This window comes from Anopheles marshallii, chromosome 3 (genome assembly GCF_943734725.1).
Source record: "Anopheles marshallii chromosome 3, idAnoMarsDA_429_01, whole genome shotgun sequence".
NCBI classification, from domain to species: domain Eukaryota; kingdom Metazoa; phylum Arthropoda; class Insecta; order Diptera; family Culicidae; genus Anopheles; species Anopheles marshallii.
The window spans coordinates 10713180-10732276 of record NC_071327.1 but is presented as its reverse complement, the minus strand read 5'-3'; the positions used below and the strand labels follow the sequence as shown (position 1 = coordinate 10732276).

At 47.0% G+C, this 19097-nt stretch overlaps 1 protein-coding gene across 1 annotated transcript in view; it reads left to right on the top strand.

The window, feature by feature from the left end:
- The window catches only part of LOC128716312 (rap1 GTPase-activating protein 1), a 138364-nt gene that overhangs the window by 46047 nt on the left and 73220 nt on the right, over positions 1-19097 (top strand). The gene's annotated exons all lie outside the window — the stretch shown is intronic.

Here is a 19097-nt window from a genome sequence, read left to right as displayed (position 1 = left end):
CCTTGGTCAGCGTCGCTGGCGCCGTCGACTGCGAGAGGCAGGAAGGGCTAACGCAGGACCGCAACAGCAGCAGCAGCAGCAGCATCACCACCATTATTACAGCCCGGTACCACCGTCCGTGGACGACAAAATGAAATACCTCACGGCTGGGCACCGGGAGTCCTACACCCTGGTCGCTCGCAAGAGGTACATGAAACGAATGCTGTATGTACATTAACACTTTTCGTCCTACAAGAATGACACGCCTTCCGTAGAGATGTTGAGAGTTGTTCATATCCCAGCCCTCGTACTACGTAATGGAAAAAGGACAATATCCTGTAGTGATTCTTCGTCTGTCCAGTAGAACGTCTCCAAGATCTTGGAGAATTCAGTAGAATTCAGATTGTAAAGTAGACGTTGTCTGGTATGCTTGAAGAAAGACAACATCCTGTAGTGATTCTTCGCCTATCCAGTAGAACTTCCGATACCTTGGAGAATTCAGTTGGGTCCACAATGTAAATTAGACGTTGTATGATATTTCAGAGGAAGAATTGCATTATTCAGTGATTCTTCGTCTGTCTAGTAGCACTTCCAAGACCTTCTGTTAGGGTCACATTGTAAATTAGTTGTTGCCTGCATTCTGTAACTTGTTTTTACAACTTGTTGGTACAAAATTGTTCTCAAATAACTACCCATTTATCGTTGTCCGCTTTCTGTCCGGGAAGATTCCTTATTTTGGTATATTTTATTGGATCTAATTGATCATTAAAGAAGCATTTTTGGCAGTTCCTTCGCAAGTTTGACATTTATTTTGTCATTTTTCTGGGGGTTTTCGCATTTTTGTTGTTGCTACCTCATTTTTTCATGATCTTTTTTTGGAATTCGTGATCATTCCGAACGAACCTTGATGGGCGAGTGATCAGTAAGGGATGGTGGTTGCACCGTACTCATTCAACCCCCCCGTTTTGCGTTCACTTTCTAGCGCGATGGAGTGAAGTAATTTCGGTGTGCGCTTTGGTTTTGGGGAAGTTAAAGCCACAGTGTTCGAAGCGTTGCGTTAAATTGACCGCCCCAAAACCAAAACAAAACTGGTGCATAGCCGCGCGTCGATGAAAGCAGATAAAAAGAGCAGTTTTTTTTTGGTTTTTAACAACACCTCCAGCTGTTGAAGAGTGTATATATAACAGAAAACGCGAAAAAAAAATGTACTACCATTACAAATAACGTATGGCTCTTTGGCCGGGCGAGATCATTATCTTTCATCGGGTGGTTTTAACAGGGGTGGCATTTTGTTGGAGTGGGGTGTGTGCAAATGGATGCCGTTTGGCTGTGCACTGCGCTACTACCGATCATTCGGCAAAGCTCAAGCAAAATAATGGGCAGCCAAAAAACACATTTCGCAAGATTTACACCAGCCGCGGTTTCATCGCTTTTCCTCCGGAGTGATTATGAGCGCTATGGGCCAAATCAGCGAACCGAAGATGGTAGACACATTTGGCGATTGTTGAACTTGCGGTATGGGCGTACGCGTTGCAACGAAAATTTGTCGTGGAAAGAGGGAAAGAAAAGAAATGGAAGGAAGATAATTATAAAACGTATATTCACGTCATATACAGCATAAGTATTGGTTGTGTGTTTTCTTTTCCAAACAGAGGAAACGGTCGATTTAACTTCTGTATGAAACGCTGATGAGGACATCAATATCCTAACGAGGTCTTATCAGTGCGGGCAAGTGCAATCACCTACAATAATGGGGGGACTCTACTCTAATTGAAGAAGAAAACAAAAACCTCAATCAACCTGGAGGCCACCAGGTGTCGTGGTGGGCCGATCGTATTAAACCGGTGGCATGCTGGTTTGTGTTTATCGGTCAATAAAACACACATTTCAAAGAGACCTCTTCTGCCGGTCGGTTCCAATTAATGTCCTCCTTTCCGGGCTGAGCGCCACGCAATCTCCTTTCACTTCGGCAGGAAAATGGTCCCTACGGTTGAGTCAATGCGAGATGGAAGGTGTCAAGAATTGCGCCCCGCTGCAATATGCAACATTACCAAACACCCACACACGCGTGTGTATGGGCAGGGAGGGGAAGGCGAACTGGGCGAGTGCTTGCCAGTTGAGTGCGTCCGGTCGCGGTCCGTTTGCAAGCTTCTCGTGTGTGATTTAGCTTATAATTTATGAAAACTTATCTACAGCGCCATTTTTCATACCCATTCAAACTCTCCCCCCACACCACACTCTCTGTCGCACCGATCGCGCAGGGTTGGCTTTGTGCATTTCTTACCATTGCCACTCAACCAACTGCATGCAGATGCAACTGCAAACCGTCTCGGAGCCTTCCCACGCAACAAGACGTCATTGTTCGTGCGCCGACCGAAGAATGGGACTGCGTGATCTCGTAGGCACACCGAGGCCAGTGAGACCATGCGGGGACGGTTAGAATACGGACGTCTATTGCGCACATACCCGATCGATTGCCCGAACCGAACCAGACAGGTTGGCGAGAACCGAACAGAAGCGCAAACCTTAATGTGTAACGCCTATTGCTCATTCGGTTGCCGCATTTCTTCTCCCTGTGCACATTGCGGTACAGTGACAGTTCCTGACCTACCCCAGGAATACGGTGGCGAAGCGGAGGGAACGGAGCAAAGTGTCGTACATTATCTGGTAGCATAATAAATTTGTCACCACTCCAGCAGTTGTGTCCATTTGTGGCATAGTGGTCCCGGTGTGGACATAACGTACCGGAGGCTTTTGGGACAGTGTGGGAAACGGGTTTTTGGAATCACGGGTCGGAAGTTGAGTTACAGCCCAAATCAAGCTGAAGATCATTAATCAAATGCCGAACGCTCAAAGTCAACCGTGTGAAGTGTTTCTGTCAACTTCATTAATCGATTACACTCTCTGGTCGGGAACGAAAAAGTACATTAGTAGCGTTTCGCCCTGTCGGAACTCTCCCTCCGGTCCCGCTATCCGCCCGCATGGTGGAGTAATTAATTATGCTCGAAGTAATCAACACTTCATAAATCGGAGAACCCCTTCCACCGAACGCAAGGCACGAATGTTTCGGACGGGACACAGTGTTTTAGCGTCGAGTACCTAGCTTATCAAGCATCACTCAGTCACGAATTCCATTTTCACGGATTTCCGTTTGTTTTTTTTTCCGTCGCAACGCAGTGCGGCCAGGACCACCACGCACACCGCGTAAAGCGAAATAAAAGTCAACAAAGCGACCACTCAGTCGGCATAGCGCGTGCATTCATATTTGACTAATTGCTATCGGTTCCCGGCTCCCGGCTGGTGTATGGAAATCGGTAACAAAATTCCTTTTTAGTGTCGTTTTGTTCGAACGTTTGCCCTAGAAACGGTCCGGAAGGGAAGGAATAGCAAATACGCTGTTTCTAGCTTGTTCTCGCCTGTATCTCACACCGACCGTTTGGCCGCGCACGGCACGGAAGCTAGAGGCATAAAATGTGTGTAATGATCGTGCCTATCAGGCATGCATAGAAGAGGGCTTCCCATTTCTCCACCGTAAAAGCCGTGCTGTGCCTTTCTTAGGGTGACAATACCGGTGTTTTTAGCACGGGCCCGGTCAGGATGCAATGGTGCAAATGAATAGATTTTTATCGCCTACCGGGCGGACACTTTTTACATGCATCGATGGGTCGAAATTTACGATCGACATGGAAATTTCTCTCTCGCTCGCTCGACCTTACCCAGCCGTAAGGGACTTCTTTTTTCCACCGTTGCGGGCCCCTGTCGCTTTTGAACCGATCGGTTCGGTGTTTATTATTTCCGTTCCGGCAAGGGTCCTTTTTTGTCGTCCTTTAGTGCAGTTTAGGTGCGAAAGTAGTGGAAAGTTTCCTCTTCCTGCCATAGGGAATGGTAATGGGAAAAAAAATTAGCGCTCCTTTGCTCACTTGCCGCAACCCAACGTTCCCAGTGGGGCTTCCGCCCGAGACAGTAGCGCTCGCCGGTGGGGAGTACAAAAAGGGCAAAAATTGCACTAAACAAAAGCACCCCATTTCCCGCTTTCCTGGCAGGATACGGGAGCGCACGCTGTGCGTTACATTAGTTTTCCTCCTTTTCGTGTCGCGTCCTGGTGCTTCATTCCGATCACATCCTGGCCGGGTACTCACCTGATGGTGTGACCGATTTGTAGTACCGGCACCGGAGCGCTTGTGATTGGATCGGGATTAAGGTAGCGTAATTGCTTCGTCCTTCGCTCACTGCTCACCTTCGTAATCCCGTTGATCGGTGGCGGTGATCGGGGTGGGAGGGAACGGAGGTGCTAATTAATGCACACAATCTTTTACGAGCATTGCACCGTACACGTAACGGACCTGCCGGGCTGCATTAGCATTCGCATCGAGCCGCGCACTGGTGGAATGTAATGTAGGTGGGTTTGCTGGATGTTCCGAATAAAATATTCGCGCACTCGTACACTCGGCACACGCAGGCACGGAAATGATTCTAGCGGGTTTATGGGGAGCTTTGGATCTTTTCCCTCACTTCTAAGTCGTTGCGTTCGTACGTGGCTTGGCAATTGAAGTTGTGGTGTTTTGTTATTCCTCAAATTATCTCACACTTGTTGTGTTCTTAAATTTCCATCCGCACACTATCGGGCAGAAGCAACGGTACAAACAATTTGGTGCAAAATGGTACCACCAGAGCAACCACGGATAATGTAAATGCCTCCGACGATAATTAGACCTTCGATTCATTAAATACAAAATCCAGCCGACCCGTGGCTCTGGTGGAGCTGGGGAGGTTGTAATGAAAATTCCTCCCCGAGCACCCGTTGGCGGGATGGCTTAGAAGCGTAACGCGACGTACAAACGCCAGTAGATCATTTCCCACCTCGCACAGATGGTTGCCCACAAAACACTTGCCCCCTCCCCCCGTCACAGCCGAATGGCGGATGCAGAGTGCAGAGATTCATTAAATGCAATGATTAACTCAATCGCCTTCGAATCGTTAATCGAATGGGGCGGCAATGGCGGGGGCCATTTGCTTTGCTGGCCACTGCAACTGTCGCAAGTTACTCAAAATGGTTGACGATGATGATGATGTCATCGGTGTGGGGTGGTTAGGTGATGGAAGGCCCCATTCTCCACACCCCGCGTTGGTGGGTGGGTAGTATGCGTGCGAGATTGCCCCGATGTGTCACCACAAACCCAGATGAAATAACGCGAGGTCACACTGGCAATCACAAAATTGTTATAATTATCAGTAAATATTTTGGCGTTCCTCATACGGTTGCGTGTGGTTGTGTGATCGCTTCGAAAAAAAAAAAACACGCCCATACCCTCACGCATTGGACATTTTGGGGTATGTTTTTTTTTTCTTTTTAATTGTCATTCGACCTGGTTGGTGTGTGCTTCACTGCGGCGGTATTACATCAAAGCGACATTTGAACGACATACCGATCCCGGGGGCATGTTGCGTGAATCTATTCGTGATTTTAATGTTTCGACGCGTTGCTATTGCTGTGACGATTATGTACCAAGGTTCTCACGTAAAGGGCGTATAATGGATGCTTTTTTCGCCCATTTGCTGCCGATGGTGATGATGATGATTCAGACTGCCCCTCGGGTTCCCCCTAGCTCCGCACCGGACCAGAAAGTACCGGATGCTGCATTCACTTTTATTCTATCCCATCGCGCTACGCAAACGGTAGCATATCAAAGCGAACGTTATAGCATCTCCACCATGCATGCATCGGTGCATTTGCCGTGTCTGACACATCTGCATTGCATTTGTTGTACTTGCGTCGCAAAAACTGAGCGGATGAGCTAGCAAAACAGCAGTACCGCTTGAAGTGTCTGTGCCTCCCGCGCCACCCTCTCCCCACATCCCTTTCCACCCCCCCTTCCTCACCGAAACCACTTAATCGATAACGGAAATGGGCGAGTTTGACTTCATTCAATAGTTTCATCGTCACAGAGAACTTACGCGAACACGTGTAGCCAAGATGCTTCAGGCCGTGCTTCTGGCTGGCAATGAATGAACAGGCGTGCATTGGTGTGAATAAACATGAATCGGGTGTAGAATAAACGAAGGTACATATCTCGCTAGTTGGGGGTGCAGTCGCGAGTGTTTTCCTTCCGGACCGAGAACAGTCATGTGGCAATATTACCGTCATGAGTCAAATAAAATCTACGGCACTGCAAAAGACGACTGTAAAGCCAAAACCGTTTTGTGCCGCGTCATAAATTCTCCATTTCACCAGGAAAAGCGCACAGTGTTTGAGTTTGATAATGTACGAGACGAATGCATATGATAATGAAGTGATGTCTCGTGTGTGTGGTGTCTGGAACCGAACGCAAGAAAGTGTAAAGAAATAGAACCAAAGACGAAAACGAAATATCTCGCAATCGTATTCACAGACGTACCCGAACACGCTGGTATGTGAAGACCGCGATAACGGTTCGCGGACTTTCTCTTCCCTGCGACCAGCGTCTGCTGGAATGGACCACCTTCTGTGGGGTGGCTGGTTTTTTTTTTGTTGTATGCCACATTTTTTGGTGGTTTTTGATACGGCAAGTACCATTCCCGTGACAACATTCCCCTTCACAGCTCGGTCGTTTATTGTGGTGTTTAATGGTTGTACGTTTTCCACTGGGTTTTTGCTACACAAACAAGAAGCTCGTTAGAATGGAAATGAAACATAGGAATGAGGCAAGCGAACAAGATCCAGAAACACAATAAGGGGTTTTGGACGCGTAAAAGGGGGTTGGTGTTTTTTTTGTGTTCTTCTTGGAAGCAACAACGCAACATGTTAGTTTAACGAAAATGGGATGTAATCTAATAAATATGCTTATCCAGTCTGCAACCAAGACCTGCACTGTTCCTTGAGGTTTGAATGTATTTTTGGACAAGTTTTTTTTTCTTTGTTTGGTTTAGTCTCTAAAACATATTCTTCATAATGGTGCACAATAAACATTCATAACCATCTTTTTCCCTCAACCAAGCTGGGATTTAAAAATTAACGCATTTTTAGTAACAAAAAACAATTCTAAAGAATAAAAAAAAACATGTAACTACTAGTGCTGGCCCTCTGGTAAGGCTGGAATAAATATATTTTAAAGATGATAATCGACTGTAGCAAATGTATGCCGTCGTGCGCGGGCACATGTGAAATGGATACGAGTACGAAATCCGGAAACCATTCACAACCGGTCGATGTGGTAATCGTACACGCCAAGACGCGCTAAGTGCGAACGGTGGCGAATCAAACCCGCTGGAAGTCAGTTCTAGCTTCAGTTTTTTTTTTGTTGTTGCCCAGACGAGCGAGACAATCTTTTTCTCAAATGTTGCTCCCTGCTCCGGTGCAGCAAGCAACATGCTTAGAAGTATTTTTTTTATGCTGGACCTCCGCAAGAGGTGAGAAGAAACTGGCCATAAATTTGGTTTGCCTGCTAACAATGCTAATGCAACCCCAACTGCATACAATACAGATCCGGCCGATTGCGTAAGGGTGAGCTTGAAAGGAGTTTCCGTGAAAGAACAAAAAAAAACTCTAAACGTACTGTGTAATGGATGTCGAGATACGAGGTTTGCAAAGAAGTCGCATCGCGCCGGCTTTCGTTGGTAAGAGGGACTCCGACCTGTTCTGACGCTTATCGCGTGCGCCATCGGGATGACGTAGGGATAAGGGAAACTTTCACGCAACGATGTCTTGTTCAACCACTTCAGGAGACGGAACAGATTGAACCGATCGATAGTGTCATTTTTGGGACCGACTTTGATTAACCGGTGTGATGAGTTATGGGGCAGGACGGGTTGCTGTGTCGTACGAGAACTGACATCTTCCAAAACGTGCATCCGGTCAGGTTAAATGGTCGCATGGAAAGATTTCGAATGCAGGGCGCATCTAGCGTACCTTTTTTCCCTTTTTGCTCGTTATAATTACCCTTTCGGACACTCCCGGGTGCTCCCCGGGTATGTACGGAGTCCGAGCGTGAAGCTAGAAATTATTCATTGGAACAATGAAGAAACCTTCTTTTCTGTGTATCCGCCATCCAGGGGAACCGAGCGTCAAAAAAGAGTTGTATTACACCTTTTTTTCCCCCACCGTCCCCTTTGCAAGACTGTTCTGCTTGCATTACTCACCCGGCATATATCACGACCATACAGCTATCTCGCTGACCTCGGTGACGCTTCCAGCGTAGAAGAAAGTGCGTCAGTAACAACCGAAGGAACTGAAGCGATGCGCCGCAAGACACATAATTTTGTCGTTTCCGGCCAAGAATCGCCGAAAGTAGGGAAAACCGTTGACATTACCGCCCTGGGACAGTATTGGACATTTGCTGCAGTGCACCCACTTGGTGTCCAGCGTGTGGTGTAGTTTGTTTTGGAGGTTATAATTAGAGCGTTTCGTCAGGGTCCGGGAGGCGCGTGCATACAAAGGCAGTCTTTTATTCTCCCTCAATTTTTTGCTGCCCGATCGCATCGTCGAGGTGGTAACAAATAGCAGCGTTGGAAGTTATTTTGGCCGGCTAGATGCTTTATGCATCGTTTTACGGGGAAGTTCCAGAGGCACACTTCAAACCGCGCCAAGTCAGCAAGTCAGTCAAGTGTCCGAAACGATCGTTTGCTAATGATGAGTCAGGTACGGAGCAAAGATGACTTCCAGGGAAGCCATCGTTACGCTTACCGACCATGTCTGGGGAATTTGAAGCAAATGCTCAACAAATCTACACGATCGTGAACGAAGTGTGCTCATAACGTGAGCCAAGCAACATAACTGCTCAGGATCATTGCTTTGGGAATCTGTGCACATGCCTCGGTGTGCATGATGTGTTGTGCCACTCGTGGTTGAAGCAGCACGCTCCGGTGGGAGATCATTGTCGGATTAGCGGTTTGTCGGAACCGACCAGCCCAGCTGTTACGCGCGCGCCCACCCCGCGGGGTACTGGGAGTGCGTGCGTTGGCCGTACAGTGTGCACCGTTTGTTTACAAGCAAGCATTTCCGCTTTCCGGACGGCCGGAGAGGAAGGACGGAAATGATAAAATGAAGTGTTGGTAAAGAATTATGATCTTCGCCACTCAATGTGTGTAAGCAACGGTTGCTCGTGGAGTTTGGGTCCACTCGTAAAACCTGGTCAAAAGGCTCTTCAGTGGATCTAAATTTCTTCGTTTGGTTTGGCCGTAATTTCGGGAGCTCCATTCCTTTCGGGTGCTCTTGAAAAGCAAAAATAAGACAGGAAGAGGTTCGGAAATAAAAAGAGACCCCGCGTAAGTGTTTTACCGCTCGTACCCGTATGGAGGTTAAGAAGCTAACCTACATAACGACCCACCCACCCGGCTAGTGGTGGTAAAAATAGTCCCGAAAACAAAAACAAAAAAGCAGAAAAGTTGAACCTCTCCACGCACTCCGGAAACCGTTCAATAAATCGATGCACTTGTGCACGCTTGCTTTAAGGCGCGCTTAAGAATGAGTGCTCCACAAGTGTGTAGTGACGCACGGACGAAGGAAGCAAATGGGTATCGATGTACGTCTGACGCGGATTGCTTTGATCGCCATTAGACGATTGCCAGCGAGGGGGAGCTAACTGTCATTAATGATCGTAATGATCTCGGTATCGAATCGATCGCACCCGGAATCGTGTGATCGGGCGGAACGCAAAAGAAAAACAAACTTTACAACATAACAGTACCATCCTGTTGCGTGTGGTGTGATGTTTTGTTGTTTTGCCTGCTTTCTGGGGAGTTGAGGGTCGTTGTTACCTTTTTTTTGGGGGGGGGAAGGAAAATCTTTTCGATCGCGTTTTTATTGGTAGTAGGTAATATTATGATGCGGACCTACATTCGGGTGTTCGATCGTATCGATCGCTCGCGGTCAGGACAGACCACATCGAAACTAGTCCAATTAAACCATTCTCGTAAACGTATTCCAACGGATTCTTTCGCTTGGGTGTATGCGTTGTTTTTTTTGTTTCTTTCCCCCACTTAGACACAGTTTTTGCTAACAGGCATAAAAATAATGATGATGTATCGAACGAAATTAGATCACGAAAATAGCCCTCAACATGCCCAACATCTTTCTAAAAAATGGTATTACTATTTTTGTTGTTGTCTTCTCTGCATTTGTGTCTTGGAAAACATTTCAACCGAAATTGTCCACCACTGGCAAGACCTGGAACAGGGGCAAAACCACTGTCCGTCTGTTCACGCTCCTTTTGCCCAAAACCCCTATTAGTGTGTCATCTTTCTTGAGGAACAGGTTTCGATTCGATATGATGACGATCGGGCCTGTTATGACGCTGGGTTGTTCGGGTTCGGGATTGGAGATTCCAGTTTCCCGCTGTCCCTACCGATTTCGCCTTGCGGGGTTTAAATAAAAGTGACACGGCAAATGGGAAGGGATGGAGAAAATAATCGCAATGGCATTCCTTGAATATTTGTAGCCTTTCATTTCCTTTTTTTTTATTATTAATTTTATTTTGCTCACCATCGCCATACTCACCGACCAGGAAGGTGTGCCAGGAGTGCCAGTGACGGGTGAAATTGTAATATTCGACCATAGCTCTTCTTTGCGCATTGCTGCTATCAACTCGGCACGGGTGAGAATCATTCTCGCAATGTTGTGTTGATGCGCTCGCATCGAGGCATGAATGTGAGCCGTTTTTTTTTATGTGACTGCAAGCACCTTTTCTTGCTACCTTCTTAATGTTTTCCATTGCTTATGCAGCTCGGCATGAGATTGATTCAATCCAGAAACGGTTGAGTGCATTTAAGAATAATCTTCCGTCATGCCCCGATGAGCTGAGCGCAGGACATGCGAACAGCAACAGCAAAGAGGCAACTAAATAAGTATGCATCACGTTAGCAAACTCGTTATCAATAAATGTTGCTGGTTTATATTTCATGTCAAAATAAATCATCACTCTGGCCGCTGCAAAGTTTTCTTTTCCGTTGGCAAATTTAGCTGATAAGAGCCGATGGTTCCCGATAACGTACGCGTGGTAGGAATAGAAGTAAATATGTTGCGGTACAAAAGAAAAGCAAACAAAATTCTTCATCAATTTTGCTACATTTCAATCCCCTTCCCGTCGATATCCTACTAAAAATGACATTATAAAATTCAATCGATCATAAATCCGTTGCATTGACGCTTTGTTTGTAGATAGCATGAGTTGCAGCTTGTTCTCTTCTTCGCATAAACGCCAAAACAGGGAAACCTATGAAACGAGCGCCATTTATGAAAAAAACAAAGCGTCTATAAGCGTCATCCAATCTCTTACGTAAACACCTAACCCTAGTGGAACCTTTGTGAGCCTATTTCTGAAAGCTCTAAAGAGTTCGAAAAAAAAAATTGGCATGAAACGTTTTCCGATGCCTAAAGCCGACAAACGATCAATTAAACATCTTCCATGGATCACTTGTCAAAGTCATCAGCAACAAATGATTGGCACGGTGTGGAAGGAAAAATCGAAATCTACCCCAAAATAACATCCGAGCCAATCTCAACCACACACACACACACACGTTCATTTCCTTCTTCCCTTGGTTCCCTGTGGGGACCGTACCTTCGTGTGGCCGAATTATCAATAAACCGATTACACATGTTATTCGTGTGCTTGTGCTTCACCGTCACCGACCGCTTTGAATCTCATGGGACGGTGTGTGATTTTGCGCGCCTCTAGTTTTTTTGTTGTTGTTGCCGTAGCATGGTGCGCATCCCGTTTGCATAATTTTTCAAAACCCCATCCGGCCAACCCGTTCCGTTCACACCCCGGACCGTGAAAATGCGAACGATGTGTGAGCGCGCGCGCGCCTAGAAAACCCATCAGTCAATTGAGCAACATGATGCTCCGTCATCCAGCTTCCGTAATGGGTTCTTCCGTTGCATTGTCACACGAACGTACGGGGTGCAGGCATGTGGTGGGTTTGCTTCCGTATGCACACCCGTCAATGAATATTGATCATTTCCCGGGCCCGCGATGCAAATCGGCGTATCGAATATTCCATGTACGATTGGACGCGTTTTGCTGGCTTGATTTGGTTACGATCCGCGTTCCAGCCATCAGCGGCCCCGCTGGTTGGAATGGTAATTGTTGGGATCGTGATCGCGCTTATCCCATCCCAATAAACGGCCCTCCATTCGCCGTGCCCGTGCATCGGTGTAAGGTATCGAGTGTCCGTATGGGTGTTTCAGTATTTTTTTTAAATTATTGTTCGAGTGTGTCATTTGGATGTCTCGGGTATCGGCGTGCGCACCAACCCATCTAAAAAACCGAGCCTCTCCTCGGTGTATCGCACCGAAACCGGCCACCGATAAAAGCAAAGGGGCGTTCGTGCCGATATCAAATGTCATATCATTTGAATTCAAACCCCATTATCGACAATTATCCTGCCATTGCGCGGGCATCGGAAACCGCCATACCTACAGGAGGGAAATCGGTAATGCACCGTGCGAGCTGGGGCGCGGGAATAGTGCACATAATTCTAATTTCGATAACGGCAAAATCGGAACCGGAACCACAACACCGGTGCGCGATGTTGGATGGACGCAAGGAAGGAGGAGGGTGTGTGTTTTCAGCCCGGGCGAAAGCTAACCACTACCGCGAACCGGGCGCGAATACGCGCCCCGAAACGTGACCGCAGAAATGATTTGCGTAGCGGAGTAATTACGTGGTTTTTATTCTACGATAATTATCGTTACGGTTGTTATAGTGTTTTTTTTTCCTCCTTCTGCTACGCTTTTTTAGTATCATGGCCGGCCTATCGTAACCACCGTGCCCGTTTGGCATGGATGGATATATTTTAGCTCCGTTCTGTTGTTATTTTCTTTTCGTTTGCTAGACCATTTTGATGTTAACTTATCACCGGCACGGGGGATAGAGCGATAGACAAATAAATTTTCTCATAGGACTTAAATGGTTGTAGCCCAATCTGCAGCAACACATGCGCCTTGGCTGTAGGGAAACTATTTTAATTGCGGTTATTAATTGGAAAACCTTTTCGTCCCGAAAATGTCTCTGCACCACGGTAGTCAATATTTTCCGTTATTAAATGGGCGACGAGAGGCAATAAATAAATTCCGATCGGAACCGTGCGGGATCGATGCAAGATCGAGGGAAAAAGAACTTCCAAAAAAGGTTCGTCGCTTTTTTTCCTTCTCAGGTGGTACGGTCACTGGAAGTGATAGAGCTACCGCGCCTCCCATCGCAGCCCTTACAAACGCGTCTTCAGGTGTGTCCTCTCCTTCTGGTACCGGGCCAGGGGATTAGTAAGGTGGAACGGTTTAATATGTGACACCGTGTGTTTCGTGTTTCACCGGCTGTTGATGTCTTTCTTGGCCATTCATTAGATCGCTCAAAAACTGTCAAACGATCGGACATTAGCGGACATAAAACATGAACGAAAGCCAGAACACACATCTTACCGCGACCAAACGTGTTCCGGCTTTGAGCCGATCGAGAAACGCTCGTTTGGGATGGTAATTGATGGTGATTAATAAGAAAACGGTTAGAGGTAGTTAAGTTTTTTTTTCTTTTGTTTTGCTTTTAGGTGCATCATTCTATTGTGTTGCCTTGTTTAGATAAATGAAGTCGTTTTATGGCTTTATGACACATTGCTATGGCCGATGATTAAGATGCCCACGGAAGAACGTGTGCTGGGTGCATTGATCGACGATGATCTTTCCCTTACGCTTGTGTTTGCGTGTGCAAACAAAATCCGTAATTGATGTCCTCATCCACGGCGGTTGGTGACTGTGAAAACACTTCCACGAATTTGTTCGCACGGGATTCGCGTTTAATTTCGTCATCGTAAAAGTCGACAACCAGGCAATCACTCTCTCACGCACCTTTTCCACATGACCGTTTTGTCTATTTTGTTCGGCGCTCACCTGCAGAGGTCACCCATGGAGGAGATCGCCAATGGTGGTGACGACCGCACACGAAAAAAAATCAATTATTTAACTAGCTTTAGGCAAATCGTGCACTTCTCGTTTGTTGTGCTAGCGAAAACAGCGTGTCCCGATGGTAACGGTGGCGCGTAAAGTGATTGACACCTTCGCCGGTTTTTTTTATTTTACGGGACGACTCCGACAAACAGTACTAAAAATAAAGTACCAACAACACCTATTAAGCGCTAGTTTTGTGCGATTAACTGTTTAGTTTTTTTTGAAGCGATTTGTATTGTTCCCGAGAAGATTGGCATCGATGTGTTTTTATTTAATCATTTCTTTTTCTGAGTATAGCAAAACAAAAAAAAAAGGCCGTTCCGCTCCAAAAGAAAGATGAGCGTTCCTCAGCAAGACATTTCGCTTTTTTTTGGGGTAAGATTTTGCAGTTAACAAAACAACAACAAAATCCCATCGAATCCGTGCACAAATTTAATGCGCAAGATGAGACTTTGCGCAACAGCAGACGGCATCGCTTTCCGACGTCGCGCTTTGCCCCTGCATCAAGCTGGCCAAAGGGAATGGAAATCGCGAACCAATTGCGTTTCGAGTGTGTTTGGAGTGTGTGTTTGTCCTTCGCGATCGGTGAAATACGTTCGTGAGTGAGTAGCTGGCTCTCCAGCAGCATGGCGCAGAGGACCGTCCCGGTTCGTGCAGAATGCACTCGGGGCTATTGATTTATTTGCCCTATAATTTTCGACTTCGAGGTTTCTTTCGTTTCGATAGATTTCCGATGCCTTTGCCATCCCGTTAGACCCTTTTTCGGATGCATTTGGGCTGGTGTGGAATAACGGACGAGCGGCGCGCAACCTCTTTATTAAACTATAATTGGCGCTTAATTCATGGCGCTCTCGAGTGCATCCTAACCTGCAGTGGCAGGCGGAAACTACTACTTGAACTACACGATTTTCGTAAACATTGGTATCCCTCTGCAACAGTGGACCACCCTCTCCCTACCACACGTGCCAGGCAGCGTTGGGCGTTTTGTATGTGTGTCGGTGTGGTAGGGTGAACCGCGTGTGCCACGGACCAGCTGCACTTTTGCTGCACTTCTGCGGTACCGTTCAGATTCGCAGCACACAACAGTGCACCTCGGACAACTTCATCAAGCTGATCAAAGTCTGCGCTCGCCCTGGCCGGGCAGGGTCGATACACAGAGTATCGCTTTCAATTTGCATATTTTCGTTCCCCTCTTCGTACGGTTCCGGCAGTTGGGGGAAAAAAAATAGAAGGAAACCCAAAGCCATTGCCAACGAAGCTTGAAAGAGGATTTTCCGCCACCAGCCAGAGCCAGAGTTGTTTTATTTTGGTTTCGTTTCGCACACACTCAGGCATGCATTCCCGGGCACGTTGTAGTGGCGTTTGAATGGTTGTGACCGTGAAAATGGGAAGACAAACGCGCATCCCAGCGCTGTCTGATACGGGGCGAAATGATACATTTTGGGAGAAAAGCTTTTTCCTGAGCGGTTTGGATGTAAGTTTTTCCACAAAAACTCACGACTGTCGGGTGCCTCCTGCTACAAATCGTATAAATATTGACAACCGGATAAAGGAATCGCCAGGAATGAAAGGGATATGTTAAAAAAAGCCAAATAAAACAACTGCAAAACACCCCGAAGGACGGGTGGCGCCAAGAGAAAGGTAAATCCTTTAACAACAACAGAGAAAAAAAAAGGAACGTGTTTATTGAAATAATAGAAAATAATTGAAAGCAAACATATCGCATTACCCTTTGCTGGGGATTTATTTTCGGCTGTTACCGATGTTACCGATTGGGACGGTTTGCAATGGAAATGCTACCAGCGTTACCCGAACTGCAGTGGACAATTCTGGTGGAAAAGAACCTTTTTTTTTGGTTCTCGGTTTCGATCATGTATCGCTTGCTGTTGCTCGAGTTTTTAACACCCCAAACCGAACCAGGGCTTGTTGCGGGCGATTTTTTGTTGTTGGTTGTGGTAGGTAGAACTCAATTCGAAAGCATTTGCACGGAAAGAGCCGCCCGTAAGTATTACACCCCTGTTCGCATTACGGATGCAATGGATGACTTAAAATAAAACCAGAAAACAAAGAATGAGATGGTTGAACGTACTAAATCCGCTGGAGTAGGTTTCTTTGGATCACTTTACACACGTGACAATCATAAACAAATAACCGGTTGATTTACAAACGAAGCGTTACGTTGGTTTGCTTCGTTCCGTTCCAAATCCGTTCCGATCTGCCGCAATCAACCCGGCCGGGGGCGCTGCATACACAATCAGGCGATACGCGCTGAACCCGCGACCGGGGTGTGAAGATGTATCGTGCGCTTCGTTGCTTTAGTGTGCTTAGCGTTTGTTTTTAGTTAGTGTAAATTAAAATTCTCTTTCGTTCCCCCGCACAACTAAACGTAATCCAAAAAAGTGCTCTTTTGCTGTGCGGGGTTGCATACACACAGGCGCTGTACGGATCGACGATCACACACCCGTTTCTGCAGCCGTTGCGTGCAAACCAAAACTGCATTGCGGTGGGAAAAAACGGGCCGGCTGTGAGTGTGTGCGGTTGCACGGTCAACATGAACCCGGTCGGGATGGGATTAGGAAAGGGTCATTCTGACCACAGACCCCACTGGGTCAAGAAACGACTATCCGCAAACGCAAACGAGGTACAAATTTCAGTTGTAATTGAAACAAATGGGCGCATGCATCCTTGCTGTCTTTGTTTGTGTGCCATCGTTCCGTGCGCCAGAAAGGTTCTCGGACCCGGCAACGAAAAAGATCGTTGCATGAATGAGTCGGTAAAAAAAAGACTTGAAGAGGATTATGGTCATTCTCAGCTTTTCTTGCCCGTCCGTTGGTAAAAGCCCTTGCACATCGCTTCACGTTTTTGGTTGCCGCAAAAGATCAGTTTAACCATTCGCGGCTGAAAGTATTTCACCCTCGGATAAAGAAAAACACACAGCAACGTCGCGGGAAGCTGCAAAGAAAGTACGGCAAATCCGGCTTTTGGACAGGAAATAAAGGGAAGGAAAACCAACCTCGAATGTCCGTTGGATTCGGTTGCATCGCGGGATACATCATGATTTATGGCGCGCGATTAAGTGACCACGATGCGCTGAGATACTGGAGACCTCCTGTCGGCAACGCGCCACCACACTCACCATTTTGCGCGCGAGAATGCAAATAAACACTTCGTGGAATTCATCCTCATGATGGCCACCCCCGAGTCTGTTGGTGGCAGTGGCAGTTCTGGAATTCAATTGCCAAAAAAAGCAAATTCTACTTCCAAACCAAACGACTCCCGAAACAATGGCTCTTCTTACGGTCCCGAATGGAGAGAGAACGTGTCCCGGACGAGGAAGAATTAATCACTAGCAAGTAGCACCCATCTTTCCTTCGGCGCGTAATGTTGTAGCCGCTGGAGCTCGTGTTTTTTTTATATACACGCTACCAATTTCCTAGAAGACACAAACGGTTTTGATTCGCGCGCGGGTTCCATCGCGTCACCTTTTGTTCGGAGCTAATTAAGGTAAAACAATTTACCATCCGCACAGTCCACGGTGAAACACGGAGACACTAATTACCATCCAATTAGTATGCTAAGCGAGCGGGAACACCGACCGATTCCGGAGCGTGCTCGTGGAGAAGAAAACCCGCCGTTCGATGTCTTAATTTCTTGCTGCCGAAAGAGAGGCCCCATTCAATGGCCGGGGGAATTTTGTGACCGTGGGTTTGCCGCGCGGTTCCTAGGTAGCTAATACTTCAACCAAAAGTCCTCCAAAAACCTGAAGACTCCCACTGGTGAAAGTGTTGGCAGTGCGCGTGCGCAAAGAGCTTAAGCTCCAGTAGCTGTTGTACCCTTCTGCTATTTATTCCCAAAATTAGCAAATGAGACGCAACAGAATGGAAGGGTATCCTTTGTCTTTGGGGACCTTGCCGCGTGTGGAATCGTTCTAGAATCTAAATTAAAAATTCTAATTCTTCGCGATCACGTGGAAGCAGAAATAGGGGAGGCTGCTATTGGCGCTTGCCTGTCAGCCGTGGGATGGTTGTAGGTGGCCACTAAACGGTTGCCATCCTAATACCGTCTCAATGTTTGGTGGCAGCTACAAAGAGGAGGATTGAAGTGGTGGGCCATGCGTGCGTGCGCACTAATGGCGTCGCGGTTGATGATCGGCGTCCCGTCGGCGACTCGATTCGGAACGCGCTTGGAATCAAATTTCAGCCGAGTGGCATCGTTACAACCTACACCCGTTGTGTTGGGAACCCACGCGTAAGCTAATCTAGATGCATTCGTTCCCTTTCCGATGGCAGTGCCTATTCCGAAAGCCCTCATGAAATCGCTTGAGGTGATACCGAGAGCAAACCAAAACCCCCGTTGGAAGTTGAGCCTTGTTTGGGACATTGGGATGAACACATATCATTTAACGGAACACCGTGCCTCACTGTGGAGTATTGAATATGAGCATCCCAAAACAGGAGTTTTTGGCTTCTATTGATTACATTTACGCTACGGGAAGGATGGCTCTGGGCAGCAACTTTCCAACGTCGTGTTGGGAGTTGCGTGAGATCAAAGCCTCAAACGAAAGGTGACTTTCCTCTTGCCTTTGCTACAGAATTGTCTTATCTCTAAGCCATGCCAACGGCAACTTGACTCCAAAAAACGCAACGCCAGAACACGAATTCAATTCCACACGGAAGTTCGACGTTGGCTTCAAGGCATCGAGTGTCGTTTGGTGCAACCGTCCATCCACAACCCGGTGCAGGGAACGTCCCCTACGGAAGCGACTTGCAAACCAGCGTGTTCTCGTATTGTCTGGCCCAAATGTGATACAATGTAGATGCATGTGGTTACATTGTTTGTAGTCATACGGAACAGAACCACACCAACCTTTGAGGAAAGCTCGCAACCTTCCCTAAGCGAAACGACAACGAATTCGATACCTTTCTCCGATGGAAATTGCGCGATCGAACTGTTCGATTTGGACCAAATCGGGCAAACCGCATGGCACGAGCGGTGTGCGGTTATCATTCGAATTGTGCCATTTCGATGTCAAATTTTCATCGCCCAACAGTGTGGAACACTGGTGCGCTTATGAATAGATGGTTTAATTAAAGCTCTAACGAGCATGATTCCACACTGCCGGTAATTATAATGGTTATTGCTGTCCGGGTGGAGGGATGAGATGAAACATTTCCCAATAAAGGAACATTGTTCATCCAGCAGC